This window comes from Procambarus clarkii, chromosome 5 (genome assembly GCF_040958095.1).
Source record: "Procambarus clarkii isolate CNS0578487 chromosome 5, FALCON_Pclarkii_2.0, whole genome shotgun sequence".
Taxonomy (NCBI): Eukaryota; Metazoa; Arthropoda; class Malacostraca; order Decapoda; family Cambaridae; genus Procambarus; species Procambarus clarkii.
Genome location: NC_091154.1, coordinates 34,955,738 through 34,974,754, shown reverse-complemented (window position 1 = coordinate 34,974,754; position 19,017 = coordinate 34,955,738). Strand labels below are relative to the sequence as shown.

The 19,017-nt window shown below is 45.6% G+C and overlaps 1 protein-coding gene across 4 annotated transcripts in view; it reads left to right on the top strand.

The window, feature by feature from the left end:
- Positions 1-19,017, top strand: part of Ack-like (activated Cdc42 kinase-like) — a 110,154-nt gene that overhangs the window by 36,209 nt on the left and 54,928 nt on the right. For 2 of the 4 annotated variants that reach the window (XM_045749790.2, XM_045749827.2), the window contains exon 3: positions 17,203-17,265. The exons of the other annotated variants lie outside the window; for them this stretch is intronic. The gene's annotated coding sequence lies outside the window, so the exon portion shown is untranslated. The remainder of the gene's footprint in view (positions 1-17,202; positions 17,266-19,017) is intronic. 4 annotated transcript variants of the gene reach the window in all.

The following is a 19,017-nucleotide window of genomic DNA, read 5'->3' as shown; positions in this document are numbered from 1 at the left end:
GGGCCACTTGGAGAGCTTGGCTTCCTGTTGGTTTAAGGGTTGGCAGTCGGGGCAGGAGCGACGTGCACACGGGAGGCATAATGCCAACTTTAACAAAGTCAGGACGTTGCATGATTGATTTGATTGTTGCCGCCGGAGACGGCTAGCCTATTGTGCACCCCATACTTACCCTGTGACACATTCACAATACGCAAACTAAAAACCTCACCACACAAACTATATATATACAGACGCTGTTGCATGTTAGTGTTATAACCTTTGCGCTTGTGACAGATGCGGCACCTGGCTGGGTCCTACAGGGTGCTCACGCCGCCTCCTGTGTACCACCAGAGAAAGGCACTCTGACCTAATATCCCTGCCTAACACATGTTTGTATCACTAGCTTGTACCCCTCTATTATCTCCTAGTTGCTTGTGTACTAATTATGAAACAAGGATATTTTATATAAACTAAACAAATTGGGAATGTTGAAAGATCATTATATTAAAGCAAAACAACAAATTGTTTACCCGAGAGCTTGGGAACGCGTTGGAGTGCTTGGCGTGTTTGAGCGAACGCATGAAAGAGATGACTCAGAGGTATTGGGTGTCTGGTATGTACACAGGATTTTGGCCATGGGATGCTGCTGTACAGCCCTCCTCTGATGCGGTCCAGTGAGGACTCCCTCTCTGCTCGCCTGGCGCAGCTAGTGCCGCCTGCAACCTCTCGTCCCGCACGCTCTGGGATATTGGGTAGCTGGTAGAGGTGATCCGTCAAGATAATGATACGAGAACAAGACTGAATCGCAAGGCTGTTGTTGTTTTATTAGATTCAGCTACTTGGAACAAGAAGTTGCAAGTAGCAGGGAGTATGGTGAGCCCGTAGTGGACCTGCCTGGCACAGGAGCGGGGCTGTAACTCGTAGTGATGAGGCCTTAGCGTCGCCTTGTATATAATGACGTTGAGGCGCGCGTAAGGCTGGGCGTATTTATGTACAGGGCGGGGCCACACTGCTGTCTGCTGTCGCCCCCACTTCCCCGTCTGCTGTGGACTGCTGTCGCCCCCACTTCCCCGTCTGCTGTGGACTGCTGTCGCCCCCACTTCCCCGTCTGCTGTGGACTGCTGTCGCCCCCACTTCCCCGTCTGCTGTAGACTGCTGTCCCAACCACGGAACCCCCAAAGTGTGCTTCAGCACATCCTTTCCCCTGGAGCTACAAGTAGAGGTGATCACATCCCTACACCAATGTATTTGGACTCGATGGAAAATACACGTTTTGGGTGATATTACAAAGCCTGTGTGTCTACACGAAGTCCTTTCCTCATGCTGAAAACTTTGTAACTTTGGTGCTCGTTTCCAACCTGAGTCTCCACGGCACGTGTGCCCAAGACTTCAGGCCCCAGCCACCACCTTTTCGTTCACAATGATTAAGGTTGTTGTGTGCGACTGCATTGTACCAGTGTACAGATGCTCTGACGTGATCTGTTATCCTCTCCTGCTGGGTTGTCTTGTCATGGTGGCACGGATAATTACACTTACAGATGTGTGGTTACTGGGAAAACGTTGCGTCGCAGTAATCACAGTACGTCTGTAACCGTGGGATGAGAGTTGAGCACCTTAATTGGGGGTAGTTTCTGCGTCTGTGATTTATGTTGTCTGGGAGTCGTTGTAGTATAGCGATTTCGCATGTAGATACACCCTAACGGTGATGAATAGTGAGCGTTGGATGGTCGTGATAAAACATTAATATGCTCTCCTGCAAGTAGCAGGGCCGCCATTGCATACTTGTTGCAGTTTTTCAGTCGTGATCCAGAGAGTAATAAGTACTTGAAAACTTTATTGTAGTCATGAAAAGTAATGAAGTGGTCATGCCCAAGTCTGACTAATATATTTTAGTTGTAACACGTGGTGGTGGTGGTGCTTCTCAACTGGTATGGCCATGAGATTTGTGGTCAAGGGCATTCAACCTAACCTTAACCTGTTGTGTATATTTAGTTTAGTATTTTGGCGGGTGTGGTGTTGGGAGAGGCAGTGTGGCAGTGGTGGCAGGAGGGGTGGAGACGCCCGGTGTCGCCTCTTACCAGCCGTGGCGCCGTCTGCCACACTAACACTACCTCCTTATCATTTCTCAAGGTTACATGCTGCTGGCAAAAAAACATCTTAAGGTAAATCTTGAGAGGTTACTGTGAGCATTGTGTTGCTATTGAGGTGTTGTTTGTTTTGGTTTATAAGTGAGGTGGATAATGAATGCTCGCTCTTAGTTATTTGTGTATAATTACCTCTGGTCTGCTTTGGTTTAACCAGGTTAAAATCTTTCACATTATGCTCCTTGCTACGTTCATATGTACACACCAAAAACAACTTAGGAGACGAGGAGGCATGGCAGAATGCGACAAATATCTATATTCAAAATAGGGATACAATAAGTACTCTTAAGAAACTTGTATAAACATTAGCGGCATCAACAACAAACCTCTTACTGTGGTCAAGAGGGAACTGGATAAACATTTCCAAACTGTACCTGATTTACCGAGCTGTAGTTCCTACGTGCACCGCTGACCAACATTCTGGATAACTAGCACACTACAGTATATTGTAGTGTGTTAGTTACACTACAGTGTAGTGTGCTGGTTACACTACAGTGTAGTGTGCTGGTTACACTACAGTGTAGTGTGCTGGTTACACTACAGTGTAGTGTGCTGGTTACACTACAGTGTAGTGTGCTGGTTACACTACAGTGTAGTGTGCTGGTTACACTACAGTGTAGTGTGCTGGTTACACTACAGTGTAGTGTGCTGGTTACACTACAGTGTAGTGTGCTGGTTACACTACAGTGTAGTGTGCTGGTTACACTACAGTGTAGTGTGCTGGTTACACTACAGTGTAGTGTGCTGGTTACACTACAGTGTAGTGTGCTGGTTACACTACAGTGTAGTGTGCTGGTTACACTACACTGTAGTGTAATTGAAAACTATTGTAGTGTAGTTTTCAAGTACTACACTATAATATATTGTAGTGTACTTGTTCGTCTCGTGCAGCTGGCAACATTGTCGTTGTTATTAGGCAGTACATTTTGACGTGGTGATCAACCCGTCCTCTTAAAAATAACGTCGCTTTTCGCTCGTATGCGCGCTATGGATGGCCAAAAATGGACGTAATTTGAAATGAAATCGGCTCACGAAAGTGATGTACTTTCCCGTTTTCTGTTAGTCCTCCGACTTACTCAATAAGGTTAGGAGAAGAAACTTTCAATTAACGTTTTTCATGGCGTTTTCAAACTACACGTATCCTTCGGAGGTGTTTCTCGAGTTGTAGCGTTCTCTCTCAGCGTACTTATCGTACCTCTACATTTCAGTGGAGCTATTTTGCACATCCTGCCATTGCCTACTAGTTTCATATGTCATTTCCGGGTGCCGATTCGGAACCAGTCCCTCTTAATATTTTCCATCTGCATGTGCAAATGATGATACAGTAGTATAGTTTTCATCCTTGCCTATGTTATGAGGAGAAAAAGTAGAGAGCAAGTACGGTACCTCGGAGAACTGCGCTCGTCATGCTGGAGGATCCGGATTTTACTTTGTTGACTTACATTCTGGGTCCTGTTCCTTGGAAAGTTAAAAGATCTCTCCCTAATTTGCCAGGAATTTCTTTTCATCGCATTTTTTTCTGTGCACAAAAACACCATGGTCTCATTTCTCGAAAGAAAAGTGTGTGTATATTACATCAGTGTTTTGCTTGTCTTTCATGGCATCTAAGGCCATGTAAGACGGTGATCTAACAATTTTGAGAGGCAGGAGCGTCCAGTTCTGAACCCGTGTTGTCCAGGGTTATATAATTTTGTAATTCCATCATATTTGTAATCTTACTTCTTGGCACTCTTTTCAAAGATTTTTATAATGTGTGATGTTAGAGCTCTTGGTCTATAATTTTTTTCATCTGCTTTACTACCTCCATTGTGAAGTGGTTCTATCTCCGTTGTTTTATGTAGCAGTTTTAACGGAATCAACAAACACGTTTTTACTTATTAAAAATTAAAGCAACATAATTTTGACGTCTCCCATGCATCGGCCTCGATAAGTTAGGTGGGTTTCTTGGGTTAGTACGTTTCTGGTTGGGCAAAACAGTTACATTTTTTACGGAATGGCAAAACGAGAGAACGGGCTGCTTTTAGACTGCTTTCATTATCAATTATGACTTAATCTTGTTTTTGTGCCCCCATTCTAAGCCTAAAATTTAATGTTGCTAAATAATTAATTCAAATTCTTTTCCCGTGTTAATTTTTTAGGCATTTTTGGGGAGGATACATTGAAGAGAGTATACTATTTATTATATCCAAAATATAAATAAACTTAACAAATCAACACGGGCCGGGATAAGGGTTCGAACCTAGGTCCGAGAGGATCCCTGACGCGCCGCAATTGACTGAGCTACGACATGGTTAAAAGAATTGCAACTGGGAGTTCAACTGACCTCACACGGATCCTGCAGTCTCTCCGAGACACAAACCAGGATTTTAGAATAGCTTATTGACAGAGCTCGGGTGCATAGAGGAATTGTGTAAAATCCTGGTTTGTCTCTCGGAGAGACTGCAGGATCCGTGTGAGGTCGGTTGAACTCCCGGTTGCAATTCTTTTAACCATGTCGTAGCTCAGTCGATTGAGGCGCGTCAGGGATCCTCTCGGACGTAGGTTCGAACCCTCATCACAGCCCTTGTGGATTTGTTCATTTGATGCATCACGCTACTGTGTTTTCTGTGTGTTATATATAAACTATTATACTATATATATGAAATAAATCTGAACCAGGATAATGCGAGTCTCGTTTTTTGTCAGCGTTACTTCCATTTCCCCAGTATGACATTCACTTCCCTGTCAATAACACTTTTTTTCTACTGTGTATAAAAGCATGACCAATATACAAATAACTACCCGATATAAGGCTGCTTACCCAGTGATCCTATTCCAATTTGCTCTGTCGGTCACTTGTGTGTAAGTAATGAATTTCAGTTTCAATGCTGGACGGCAGGAAGCTCTGCACTTAATGAGCTGAAATATTGTTTATGAACCTAAGTGTCACGAATAAATGTATTTGCAGACTTTGTTGCTTGTTAAAGTTGAAATATCTTATTGGATTTTCCACATTTTGCCTTTAATGGTGCTATTTGTTTCATGTGTTGGTGTGCACGCGGGACACAGTGTGCAGTATGGTTGTCCTCCTTCCCTGTGGAAATATGTAGGTAACAGCTCCTCTAATGTAATGACACGTGGAGCCTAGGCAGGGCTGGCGGGTGTGCCGTCACGCCACAGTTGGCAACCACTCTCTCTCTCTCTCTCTAAAGCGTTTCGTTCATTTGTTTATTAGTAGATGTTTGATTTACTTTTAGGCCAGAATGTAATGCTATAGAGGAGTTTTACTTTGGGTTTTGCGTAGTACAGTAATATTCTGGGCTCCTTACCCTTTCAGAGATGATTTTGGATACTGATTTGACACTGGTTACTCCCACAGTGCTGGGAAGAGACATCACTGAACTTTTGTTCTTCGTAGTCATTTTTAAGGACGTCTCCAGCACACGATCAGTAGTCGTACTGTGGGTCTTGTGCTTGCAAATAATGGTTTAGAGAAAAACCAAGATGGGAGTAGACTGTATTCGTAGTTAACGTTTATCTAAACTATTTGATTAAGCCTCTTTAAGTGAAAAATCATTTACAAATGAAATCGAATGTTATCTTGTATTAATGAGCATCGTTGGCAGCACTTTGTACCTTTCTAACAAGAAGGGTTTGATGGAGAACATGCAGGGGCGAGGGAAGGGGTGGGGGGGGGCGTGTTGAGCATCTTGTCAGTCCGTGACAGTGGGTCACACAGCCCTGACCCATAAAAACCTGATGCAAGCAGCACAGATCCCACTATGCGAGCAGTGTCATATACTCCTCTGTTGAGCATATCCTGGTTGCCTGCCCTCGGTATGTTTGGGGAGATGCTCCCACGCTCGCTATGCTCCAGTGAAGCCTAAGCAGTATCTTGAGATATATACAAGATTCTCGTTTGGTGTCCCTGAAGACATTGATCTTTCTCTAGAAACTGTCAAGCCAATCTAGGTTTACACACAAATCCAAGCACTGAAGGATATTGGTTCCCATGCTGGCTGACCTTAGCCTACATTCTCATTATGATGTATAGTGTTGGTGGAGATGAGAGCACATGACGTGCGCCATATATTATTAATAATATAATATAATATAATATAATATAATATAATATAATATAATATATGGTGTCGAACTGCATGGTTGATCAGAATACAAAGGAGCCTAGTTATCACCACCAAAGTATTATTATTATTTTTAATTTTGCCCCGAGGGGCGAGTGTATTGGGCAGCGCCACTCATCCTGTGAGTGGACACACGGCCATAGTGACAGTATTGGGCAGCGTCACTCATCCTGTGAGTGGACACACCGCCATAGTGACAGTATTGGGCAGCGCCACTCATCCTGTGAGTGGACACACCGCCATAGTGACAGTATTGGGCAGCGTCACTCATCCTGTGAGTGGACACACCGCCATAGTGACAGTATTGGGCAGCGTCACTCATCCTGTGAGTGGACACACCGCCATAGTGACAGTATTGGGCAGCGCCACTCATCCTGTGAGTGGACACACCGCCATAGTGACAGTATTGGGCAGCGTCACTCATCCTGTGAGTGGACACACCGCCATAGTGACAGTATTGGGCAGCGCCACTCATCCTGTGAGTGGACACACCGCCATAGTGACAGTATTGGGCAGCGTCACTCATCCTGTGAGTGGACACACCGCCATAGTGACAGTATTGGGCAGCGTCACTCATCCTGTGAGTGGACACACCGCCATAGTGACAGTATTGGGCAGCGCCACTCATCCTGTGAGTGGACACACCGCCATAGTGACAGTATTGGGCAGCGCCCCTCATCCTGTAAGTGGACACACCGCCATAGTGACAGTATTGGGCAGCGCCACTCATCCTGTAAGTGGACACACCGCCATAGTGACAGTATTGGGCAGCGCCACTCATCCTGTAAGTGGAAACACCGCCAAAGCAGCATGTACAACACCCCCGAATAGGAAGAAAACCCGTTGTTATTAATCTTACGTTTACAACAGCATGATGTGATCCTATTGCATATGAGGGATTGCAGAATACACGAAACACAGGGTACAGGACACAGACTTGCTCATAGAAGTAAAGCAACATGTAAAAGATCTGGGAATTATGATGTCTGACGACCTGACATTCAGTGAACATAACCGATCAAATATAGCGGCAGTCAGGAAAATGATAGAATGGATTATGAGAACGTTCAAATTCAGAGATCCCACAGCAGTGTTAATACTATTTAAATCACTAATGCTCTCCCGTCTTGATTACTCCTCAGTAGTCACTTTCCCTTTCAGAGCAGGAGAGATTTCTGAAATAAGAGAGAATACAGAGAACCTCTACGACACAAATAGAAACGATTAAACATCTAAATTATTGGGACCGCTACACAGCTCTCTGGAAAGGAGACGAGAGAGGTATAAAATAATATAAACATGGAAGCTACTGGAAAGTCAGGTCCCAAATTTGCACAGCAGAATAACAGCATACTGGCGCGAAAGATACGGAAGGAAAAGCATATTAGATCCAGTACGCAGAGGAACAATAGGCACAGTTAGAGGGGCCCATGGCTGTTCAATACCCTCCCAGCAAGCAATAGGAATATTACCGGGAAAAAATGTGGATGTCTTTACGAAGTGGTTCTTAAAGACATCTTAAAGACTTTAGATAGGTTCTTGCAAGAAGAAGTGCCGAACCAACCAGGTTGTAGTGGATTGGTGGGCCTGCGGGCCGCTTCATAAATTTGTGTAGGTATGTAATTATTAGCTTTTGTATCAAAAGAGTGAAAAGCGTGAAGGTTGAGCACTCCTCCATGAGATGTGCCCAATTCAGAGGAAGCATTGTGTCTACCATCTTCTCCCTTGTAAATGACTGAGGCAGTTGTTACTCAAGTACCCCCCTAAATCCATAACAACAAATTGCCAACAATGGGTGCCTTTGGCACCAAAGAATGCTGGCTATTCTAAAATGAGTTTCTTATTGACAAGTAAAAGCAGTTTGGAGATGGAGAAAAGCTACACGAGGAAGTACACAAAGTGATTTGGTGTACTTCCAGGGAGGATGTCATACAAGTTAGCAACAACTTGATGTTTTATTTGCAACATTAACTTGTTAAGAACATTCCCTCAAGAACCTTTGGGTAGCTCTTCTGGGCATAAGGGAGCGCCTACGACCGGCCACTACTTACCTTGTGTAGCTTCCAGGGATCAACGGTCCCGCGGCCCGGTTGGTGGTCTTGTCAACCAGGCTGTTAGACGCGGCTGCTCGCAGCCTGACGTATGAATCACAGCCTGGTTGATCAGGTAGTCTTTGGAGGTGTTAGTCGAGTTCTCTCTCGAACACTGGGGGGTCGGCCAGTTATGATCGTTACGTGTAGCAGGAGAGTGTTAAAGTCTTGGTTATAAAGTCTTGATGTTGATAGTTCTCCCTCAGAGTACCTGTTGCACCTCTGCTTATCAACGGAGGTATTCTGCACATCCTGCCATGCCTCCTGGTCTCGTGTGATGTTACTTCTGTGTTCAGATTTGGAACCAGTCACTCTAATATCCTCCACGTGTAGATTATTATGTATCTCTCGCCTGCGATCTAGAGAATACAAATTTAGAACTTTAAATCGGTTCCAATAATTAAGATGACTTAGAGTGTAAGCTTAGTAGAACTTCCGGTTGCAATTCTTTTAACCATGTCGTAGCTCAGTCGATTAAGGCAGCGTCTGGGATCCTCTCGGATGTAGGTTCAAACCCTCTTCACGACCCTTGTGGATTTGTTCACTTATAGTGGATTCTGAGTGGATCTTTGCACGCTCTCTAGATCAGCAATATCTCCGGCTCTCAATGGGGCTGCTAATGAGCAACAACACTCCGCCCTAGAGAGCTCTTGTGTCGTCAAAAGTATCATCATTAGTATGGCATCCCTTGTTTGGAAGGTCCTTGTTATCCAACCTGTCACTTTTCTTGCAGTCGTGACAGTTATTTTATTGTGTTCTGTAAAGGTAAGGTCTTCCTACATGATTACTCCTAGATCATTTGCAGTGCTCTGTCGCTCTATAGTGTGATTTGATTCCATTTTATATATGGTGTCCGTTTTTTGTTTTTCATTTTAATTTTTTTCCTTAGCGCAGGAGCTGGAACTGCCTTCCATTAAACACCATATTATTATCTGTGGTCCATTGAAAGACCCGATTTACATTGGACTGTAGTCAATGAGATGTGTGAGGCGTGCGGGCGTGCCCCGGTGGGCAGCAGTGCGAGGGTGGGCACCCCGTTCTCGCCAGTGTTCCCTAACCTCAAGAACCTTTCGTACTAAAGTGCCTTATCCTAACCTACCAGAGGATCCGCAAACAGAAAACTGAGCATTGTCAATTTCGCGAGAAGCTGCCACTTGTACGACAGTTTTTTGGCCGTGGGTAAAGTATACGTCAAAATACGACGTGCTATTTAGGAGGACGGGTTGAGCGCCGTGTGGGCAGTAGGAGGGAAGAACAAGCGGGAAGCAGACACGGGGTGAGGGCGAGTGGGAAGCAGACGGGGTGGGGAGGGGGGGGTAAGTGCGAGCGGGAAGCAGACACGGGGTGAGGGCGAGTGGGAAGCAGACGGGGTGGGGGGGGGTAAGTGCGAGCGGGAAGCAGACAGGGAGGGAGTGAGTGCGAGCGGGAAGCAGACAGACAGACAGGGAGGGAGGGCGAGCGGGAAGCAGACAGGGAGGGAGGGAGGGAGTGCGAGCGGGAAGCAGACAGGGAGGGAGGGAGGGAGTGCGAGCGGGAAGCAGACAGACAGACAGGGAGGGAGGGCGAGCGGGAAGCAGACAGACAGGGAGGGAGTGAGGGCGAGCGGGAAGCAGACAGACAGGGAGGGAGTGAGGGCGAGCGGGAAGCAGACAGACAGGGAGGGAGTGAGGGCGAGCGGGAAGCAGACAGACAGGGAGGGAGTGAGGGCGAGCGGGAAGCAGACAGACAGGGAGGGAGTGAGGGCGAGCGGGAAGCAGACAGACAGGGAGGGAGTGAGGGCGAGCGGGAAGCAGACAGACAGGGAGGGAGGGAGGGAGTGCGAGCGGGAAGCAGACAGACAGGGAGGGAGTGAGGGCGAGTGGGAAGCAGACAGGGAGGGAGTGAGTGAGTGCGAGCGGGAAGCAGACAGGGCTTGGAAGGGTAGAAGGGAGGGTACGGGGGTTGGCAGCGATGGAGCCGCGGGACAGAATTGCATTGTGGATGCGAGGGTTGGGGTCGGGCAGACGTATAAGGGCAGCATGGCGGCGCCAAGCCTTGTTGACTCTAGTCGTCCTCCCCACTCCCACGCTCCTCCTCCCCATTCCCAGGCTGCTCTTCTCCTATCTCACGCAGCTGCTACTGCTCCCCTTCCTCCCCTCACGCTGCTGCTACTGCTCCCCTTCCTCCCCTCACGCTGCTGCTACTGCTCCCCTTCCTCCCCTCACACTGCTGCTTCCCTTCCTCCCCTCACACTGCTGCTTCCCTTCCTCCCCTCACGCTGCTGCTCCCCTTCGTCCCCTAACGCTGCTGTTGCTCCCCTTCCTCTCCTACTCCCTTCTCTCACGCTGCTCCGCCCCCCTCATCTCCCTATTACTCTACCACCACCACCAAGCCCGGCTGCTCCCGCCTCCCCTCTCCCTCACCAGCAAAGTTTGGTGGTGTCAGCAAGGTCTGCTACCGTAACCCCACCAGTATTCCACCTTTCCAAAAATTAGTCTTCACCTGTACCTCGCAATCCCCATTATTTATATTACTACGAAATAATTGAAGGGTGTATTGCGTGTGGCAGGTGTTGGTGGCAGGTCTGGCGTGGACACCTGTGTATCGTGGCACACGCCGGAGAGGCCTCATTTGTAGCCAGCTCAACCTGGCTCCTCTCCCCCATCGTGTATTTTAGCTTTCATGTCCCAATGGTAAGCAAAATGTAACGAGCCACAATAGTCAAAATGTGTTATTTTATCCAAGTGTTAACGTGTGTGGATATACAATGGTGGGAGTTAGGTGGTGTGACTATAGATACAGTATGAGAAGGTTTGGTCCATGGCGCCGCTCACTGTTGGCACAATCACCTCCTACTATTACAATTAAATTTTTTTATCATAAATTTTGTTAGTGTCATTTTCAATGGTGAATGTGAAAAGATTAGTCTTTCTTGTTAATACAAATGTAATACACACTAAATAAAAAATCTAAAGGTAACGAAAAGTGTGAGTAATTTTCTTTGCAATTTCTAACTGAAATAAACAATTCTTTAGTATCTTATTGGTTGTATTTTCCACTGTATTCTTTTGAAACTTTCATGACCCTTTTTCGAAGGTTTGCCTCTTTTTCTCTTTTGGCTAATTTCATATTCTAAAATGAAAAGCCAAACAAAAAAATTATTGAAAAATTTATTAATATGGTCATTGGTTTCATTAATTATGATACCCTACACATGTTAACACTTATGATCTGGTTTGCTGTTGGTCATTTTTCTATTAAAAAACCAACTCTGAATAGTGTTCTAATTCCCCTTTGCTATTCAGTTGTTGCTATAGTAACTCGTACGGGTGTATGTTGGAAAATGAGGGTTGATCAGACACAGCTAATTTGCAACTTTGCCCAGCGTATTTAAGTGTTTTCTGTTGTGCTCCTAAACCATGTCAAAATATTATTGATATATAAAAAGAGAGAAGGTCATTTTATTGAAGAACTGGAACATAAAACTCAAAATGTTCTTTGAGCCTAATGCGATCATTTTCTGAAATATCGTAAAGTGTAAAACGCCCGCAAAGAATTATTTGGTAATTATTTTAGGTGTAGGCTGTGGCTCCTGTGTTGGCGACATTAAGAGCCGTGGTGGGTATGTTTGGATGTCTGTGTACTCGCCTAGTTGTGCTTGCAGGGTCCAGCATCTGCTCTTAAGCCCCGCCTTTACACCATCATAGTTCAATACATTGTCCGTTCCACTTTTTTACGACTCTTAGACTGAATATGTCCTTTCTGGCATCTCTGACTCATCTGTGTTTCCAGTTTCCAATTATGTCCTCACGTTCTACTGTTCCTCAATTTGAACATTGCTTCTATATCTACTTGGTCAATCCCCGTTAGTATCTTGTATGTCGTTATCGTGTCTGCCCTATTCCTTTTTTTCTCCAGTGTAGTGAAATACAGTTCTCTCTATCCATAGCTCAGTTCCCTTGACTCAGGAACGAGCCTTGTTGCATATTTGTGTGTGTACTTGCCTAGTTGTGCTTGCGGGGTTGAACTCTGGCTCTTTGGTACTGCCTCTCAACCGTCAATCAACTGATGTACAGATTCCTGAGCCTACTGGGCTCTTATCATATCTACATTTGAAACTGTGTATGGAGTCAGCCTCCACCACATCACTGCCTAATGCATTCCATCTGTTAACTACTGACACTGAAAAAGTTCTTTCTAACGTCCTTGTGGCTCATTTGGGTACTCAGTCTCCACTTGTGTCCTCTTGTTCGCGTACCACCACCACCCCCCCCCCCATGTTAAACAGTTTAAACCTTATCTACCCTGTCAATTCCTCCGAGAATTTTGTAGGTCGTGATCATGTCTCCCCCTCACTCTTCTGACTTCCAGTGTCGTGAGGTGCATTTCACCTTTCCTTAGCCTTTCCTCGTAACTCATGCCTCTTAGTTCTGGAACTAGCTTAGTGGCATACTTCTGAACTTTTACCAGCTTCGCCTTGTGCTTGACAAGGTACGGGCTTCATGCTGGGGCCGCATACTCCAGGATTGGTCTTACATATGTGGTATACAAAGTTCTGAATGATTCCTTACTCACAGGTTCCTGAAGGCTGTTTTGATGTTAGCCAGCTACACACACACACAGATGTATTCACCTGATGCGGGGACTAAAAGAGACAAAGCTCAACCCCCGCAAGCTTAACTACGGGAGAACCTAGTTGGAAGCACCCAGGAAGCAGCCCGTAGCAGCTGTCTAACTCCCAGATACCTGTTTACTACTAGGTAACAGTAAATAGATATCAGGGTGAAAAAACTCTGCCAATTTATCTCTGCTTAGTCCGGGAATCGAACCCAGGCCACAGGATTACGAGTTCCGCGCGCCGTGTGTGTGTATGCTCGTTCGGTGGTTGGTGTAGATGAGTAGGGAGGAGAAAGTGAGTGTTGAGTGGCGGGTATGAGTCACCGGAGCCAGACCAGACGTATTAATGTTGTCCGGGGCTGATGGGGAGGCGAGATGGCCGCCCAGGGGTAGGTAGAGACGAGGGAGAGAGAGGGGGGCGCACTACATACCTGCCTTCCTTATGGTGATTACCGGGGTCAGTGCCCCCACGGGCCCAGTCTCTGCTAAGGCTCCCAGTTGACGGTCTCATCACCCCTCGGTACCTCAGTCCTCTTGTGTGGAGTCTGGTGTATATCTCGCCTGCTTTCCATCCAATACAATATAAGAGATTTAATCGTTCTCGATAATATAAGCCTTTAGTCAATAGATTTCGGTCATTTCTTTGTAATTTCTATCGGCAGGGGTAGGTAGGAGGTGAGTAAGCGCAGGCTAGTGATGAGTGGGAGTTGATAGAATGGGATAGAATGGTGGGAGAGGGAGGGTAGTGAAAGTGGCAAAGAGTTGCAAGGGACAGGAAAGGCGAGAGGGCGGGTCTAATGGCAGAAGGCTTGTACCTTTCAAGTGAAGACTGTGTTTGGGTGGTGGAGACTCATTTGAAAAGTCATATAAAACTGCCCTGTGGATTGTCGGAGTACTCAGTCTATACACCGCAGTCATGCAGCAGCTACAAGTCCACTACGAGCTCGCCATACCCCGTGCTACTTGCAACTTTTTTTCCGAGTAGGTGAATCTAAAACAACAACAGTAGGAGCAGCAGCTGCTTGCTCACCTGTGCTGCTACACACTGACCAACACAGCGTCCGCACTTCTCACCAAAATGTTCGCTTTCAAACTGACCCTTGGAACTAAATATGACAGTAAATAATTATGTAAGGACCACGATTACTACGCAACTAATCAAACCCCAAACTATCGGACAGTGTCAACTTAATCATAACTTGTATGATCCTAGTCCAGTCTTGCTGAACAAGAATCTTAATTACAAGGAAAAAAAGTCATCAATAACTGGGTCCTTTGTAAGGATCTATAGAAATGAAAGAATAGGCTCGGCGCTGCAGAAGAATAAACAACATACAAATATTGTGAAGTACCAAGTGGACATTGCTTTAGTCACATCACACTGTACTGTAACAAACTCTAGCAGCTAAGGTACCACTTACAAAATGAGATTATCGATGACAAATACCGTCAGTTCTTCGCTACGTAAAGATGATTTAACTAGTGGCACTAATTCTCACAAGGGAAATATATAAGTAAATAAAGTGTGTGTGGGAGTTTTTCTTTGGTGTTCTTTTCAAATACATAAAATAATAAAACCCAGATGGGTATTGGTCCAATGAAGGAAGGTGAGGGGACTCGCCCCTCAGGTGAGCTATTGACCAGCCTTTGGTTAAAACATTATTGTATCAATTAGTTGAACTATGTTAGCATATAGAATAACAACTTAATAATGACAGATAACGTGGAGGTTGGGCGCAAAGTGGCGGGTGTATGATGTATTAAGCAGTTATACGGCCGCGTGTGTACGCTTCCATACACACTTCCATTGTTGATTTTCTCAACACCTTACATGCCACAGCCCGACCTCTGGGTCTCGGGCTAAGTTACCATTTTATTTATTTATTTATTTATTTATTTGAGATATATACAAGAGTTGTTACATTCTTGTACAGCCACTAGTACGCGTAGCGTTTCGGGCAGGTCCCTGGAATACGATCCCCGCCTCGAAGAATCGTTTTTACAACCAGTACCCATTTTACTGTTGAGTTAAACAGAGGCTGCAGTTAAGGATTTGCGCCCTACTGGGCGCAAATCCAAATCCTTCCCGGCCAGGATACGAACCCATGACAAAGCGCTCGCGGAACGCCAGGCGAGTGTCTTACCACTACACCACGGAGACTGGTCATCATATGTATATCCTAACTCGTTTCCTTTTCCCCTAACACACTTGTGAAAGTTTATAATCCTCTGTCTCTCTCTCCTCACATCCCTCTCTCTGACCCCCATAATCCATGCACTCTACCAAGTTCACAAAGGATTGGTACATGACCTTCGACACGCGAACGACCGTCCATTTCTTTGTTAAATCACCCGTGATAGAGGAGTGGTGTACGTGAGGGCACAGTCCAACCTGCATGAGCGCTCACCCCCCTTACATAATAGGTTCATTATAGCGTTCACCGCTGCGTATGATGAAGCCACCTTCCAACGGTATATGGTGTAGCCTCGCCATTAGCTAGCGGTCATCCATTATATCATGCGTACATGTTTATAGTGCCGGGAGAGTGAAGGAGTTTGAGTGCGTGCTTTGAGTCCTCAATACCCCACTATTCAATAAGCAGTAGAACAGACCTCTAACCCTGCCCATGGAAGACGGATGAATATCTATGTATATATGATGATTTACCATTGTAAATACATGAACCACGTGTGAGATAGAAACTAAATTAAAAACAAAAGTACTCTTGGAGGGGTGAGTCATGTGGCAGGTATCATATCAGAGGTAATCTGTGGAGTGGCACTTGAGGGCCTATTATCCTGGCGACTTACCAGCCAGCTCGGTGTTGAGGTGCGCCCCGCCCTGCTCTGCTCGCGGTGGCAGATCACATGCTCACCCTCACTATGTTTGGAATTTACTGAAGGTTACCAACCACTACCCGTTGTGGCCTCGGTGGGGACAGGAACTGTTGCTGGTGGCTAGTGTTGTGGGAGCTGTCAACTCACAGCGGTCCCTGCTAGCCTAGTGGGTAATGCTCGCCTCGCCACCGATTTGCCATGGGTTAGAGTCCTGGACAGGGAAAATTGACTAGGGAATCGGTTATGGCTGTATCAGTATCTGTCAGGGAATAATGATGTCTGACGACCTAACGTTTAGGGAGAACAATCAAGCAAATATTGCGTCAGCCAGAAAAATTATGGGATGGATTACGGGAGCTTTCAAATTCAGGGATCTCATCACAATGGTTGTACTATTCAAATCACTTGTGCTGTCCCGTCTTGAGTACTGCTCAGTACTCACTTCCCCCTTCAGAGCAGGAGAGATTGCTGAAATTGAGGGAATACAGACATCATATACAGCACGTATAGACGTGATAAAGCACCTAAATTATAGGGATCGTCTCAAAGCCCTCCAAATGTACTCACCAGAAAGGAGACGAGAGTGATAACAAATAATATATACGTAGAAAATACTGGAGGGCCAGGCCCCAATCTACACTGTAAAATAACAACATACTGGAGGGAGCGATATGGAAGAAAATGCAGAATAGAACCAGTGAAGAGCAGAGGTGCCATCGGCACAATCAGAGGACACTGTATAAACATCAGATGTCCGCGGTTGTTCAACATCCTCCCAGCGAGTATAAGAAATATTGCCGGAACAACCATGAGTATCTTTAAGAGAAAACTAAATAGTTTTCTAAAAGTGCCAGACCAACCGGGCTGTGGTGGATATGTGGGCCTGCTAGCCGCTCCATGCAACAGCCTGGTGGACCAAGCTCTCACAGGTCAAGCCTGGGCCTTGGGAAGTAGAAGAACTCCCAGAATCTCATCAAGCAGGTATCAGTCCTTAACTGTTCGCCCTTGCTCATACAGCAGTAATTGGATACCTGGTTGTTAACCGATTGGCGATTCGTGTTCCAAGGGAAAACCGTTGAGTAAGTCTCACCCACCTGTGTAAAAATAACAAATTTAAGCGTAACGGAATTGGTTCAACAATCAGGCTGTGCGCCTTCTATTTTGCTAGTAAATTGTACGAAGCCTCTCTTGTGTATACCGTGGACTGCATTTGCTTGTGTGTTTTAGAATAATTGTAATAGCACTGTTTAAGGTCAAAGAACAATGTTTATACATAAAACATAAACAAAGTAGAGTTAATACTCCAAACATGATTGATAGAGGAGTATCAAATGTCAAAACTGCGGGTGATTTTTCTGCTGGCGTCGTCTGGCAGTGACGTATTGAGAGAGAGAGAGAGAGACAGAGAAGGGTAACAATTGTGTGTTTCAGGTGGTAGCGGCGGCCTCTCCCGGCAGGACCTGCTCGCCCTAGACTCGTCACACGCACACACGTGTAAGTAACCAGTTCCATGTAACTCGTAGTTTGTCTCAACACTCTTGTATGTAACGTGTTACAACATACAGCACGACGCATATTGACTAGGCTAACAGGCCCATTTATGTCGCGCTCGTGCAAGTCCAACGTTTGCAATAATGAGCTGATCTATGTGCCTCGTAATTTGACTCTGGTTGACACTAAAACTCCCCCTCTACACATAAGGGGCATAACCGGCCGACTTCTCAATGTTTAAGAGAGAACTTGATAAATATCCACAATGGATACCTGATCAATCAGGCTGTGATTCATACGCCAGCCTCCGATCTCCTGCGTCCAACAGCTTGGTTAACCAAGCCAACAACAAGGAGACCTGATAAGAGACCGGACCGTGAAGATGTTAATCCCCGGAACCAACGAAAGTTAATCAACAGGTATTAGGTAGATAATCATAATTAACCTGCCCTGTACGTGTCATATATCTGCACAGTTTTACACGTCTTGCTGTCGAAAACCTGCGGTGTTTATCTCCCGATAAGAAACCTGACTCAAATGACTCCGTTTCCTGTCAACTGGTGTTTCAGCTTTGTTCTTCGCCGTCTTCTCGTAAATGAATGTGTTAGGTGCATTACGGCACCGCTGGAGCACCAACACCTGGTCTTTCGGGCACCACGTCTGGTATCTCAACTGTGGGGCACCAGACATGTAGATAATTATGGGGATTACTGGTGGTAGTGAACCTTGTGGATGACACAATGGTGCCTCTTGGTAGGTAGTGTAGTACTGAGGGTGTAAACAGTACTTGTTTGCAGCGGACGCAATCGTGTTACCCGCTGTGTTTGCGGATGTTTCATTGTCTGCAGGAAACCACTTTGCTATTTTTTTGTATGAGGTAGGTGTGGGCACTCCATGTGGCTTCCTTCCTGGCTCACTGTCACGAGCCATTTGTCTTTGTCATTCATTTGTCATTTACATTTGTCTTCCGTCGAAGATTTAAGGGTTTACCATTTACATTTACAAATGGCATTTACACATGGCAGTTAAGACACAGGGTAGCAGAGTCACTGACTTTAGAGTATATGAAAAAGGTGCTGCTTGCCACTATTTTGACACGTGCGTTTTAGACAACTTTTGATTTGTAATGCATATTTAAAAAAACGCTAATCTTCAATTGCTCTCCCTGCGCTCCAATAACAAATAACCTCATTTGGACCCCAACAGTCTAATGGTGTTTGATTTGCATTGCGTAGCGTTGTCTTTGGCTACGCGAACGCACGTCACCCTTTATGGGTCAAGACCATGCCATGCCAGCCTTCACAAAGGATTAGATGGCAGTTTTGTAGGAGTGTTCACAATGCAAACTGCAGGATATCCGATCATCAATTCGTGGTAGAAAAATTAAGTGTAGTGAAATGGAACACGTCCTGAGTTGCATGTAGACTTGGTGAGCAACTTGTTGTTGATCTACCTTTGTCTACCTGAGCAGCCTGGCCCGTGGTGTTTACAGCCTAGCGTACCCCCTGCAGGCAGCTCATCAACATTGTCTTCCCCGGGAGATTACTTTTCACTATAAATATAAATATTTTTGTTTAAATTAGGGATGTCTGTGATACATCTGGAGAATGCCTTTGATTAACACTTCAGACCTACAATATACATAACGTTGATACAACGAGGGTCTGTTATTGAGCCAGGTAGTACTCTGATGCCAGATTTCAGAAGTAAAAGTTACGCAGGAAAAATGCATAATGTCAAGCTCGGCCTCGGGCC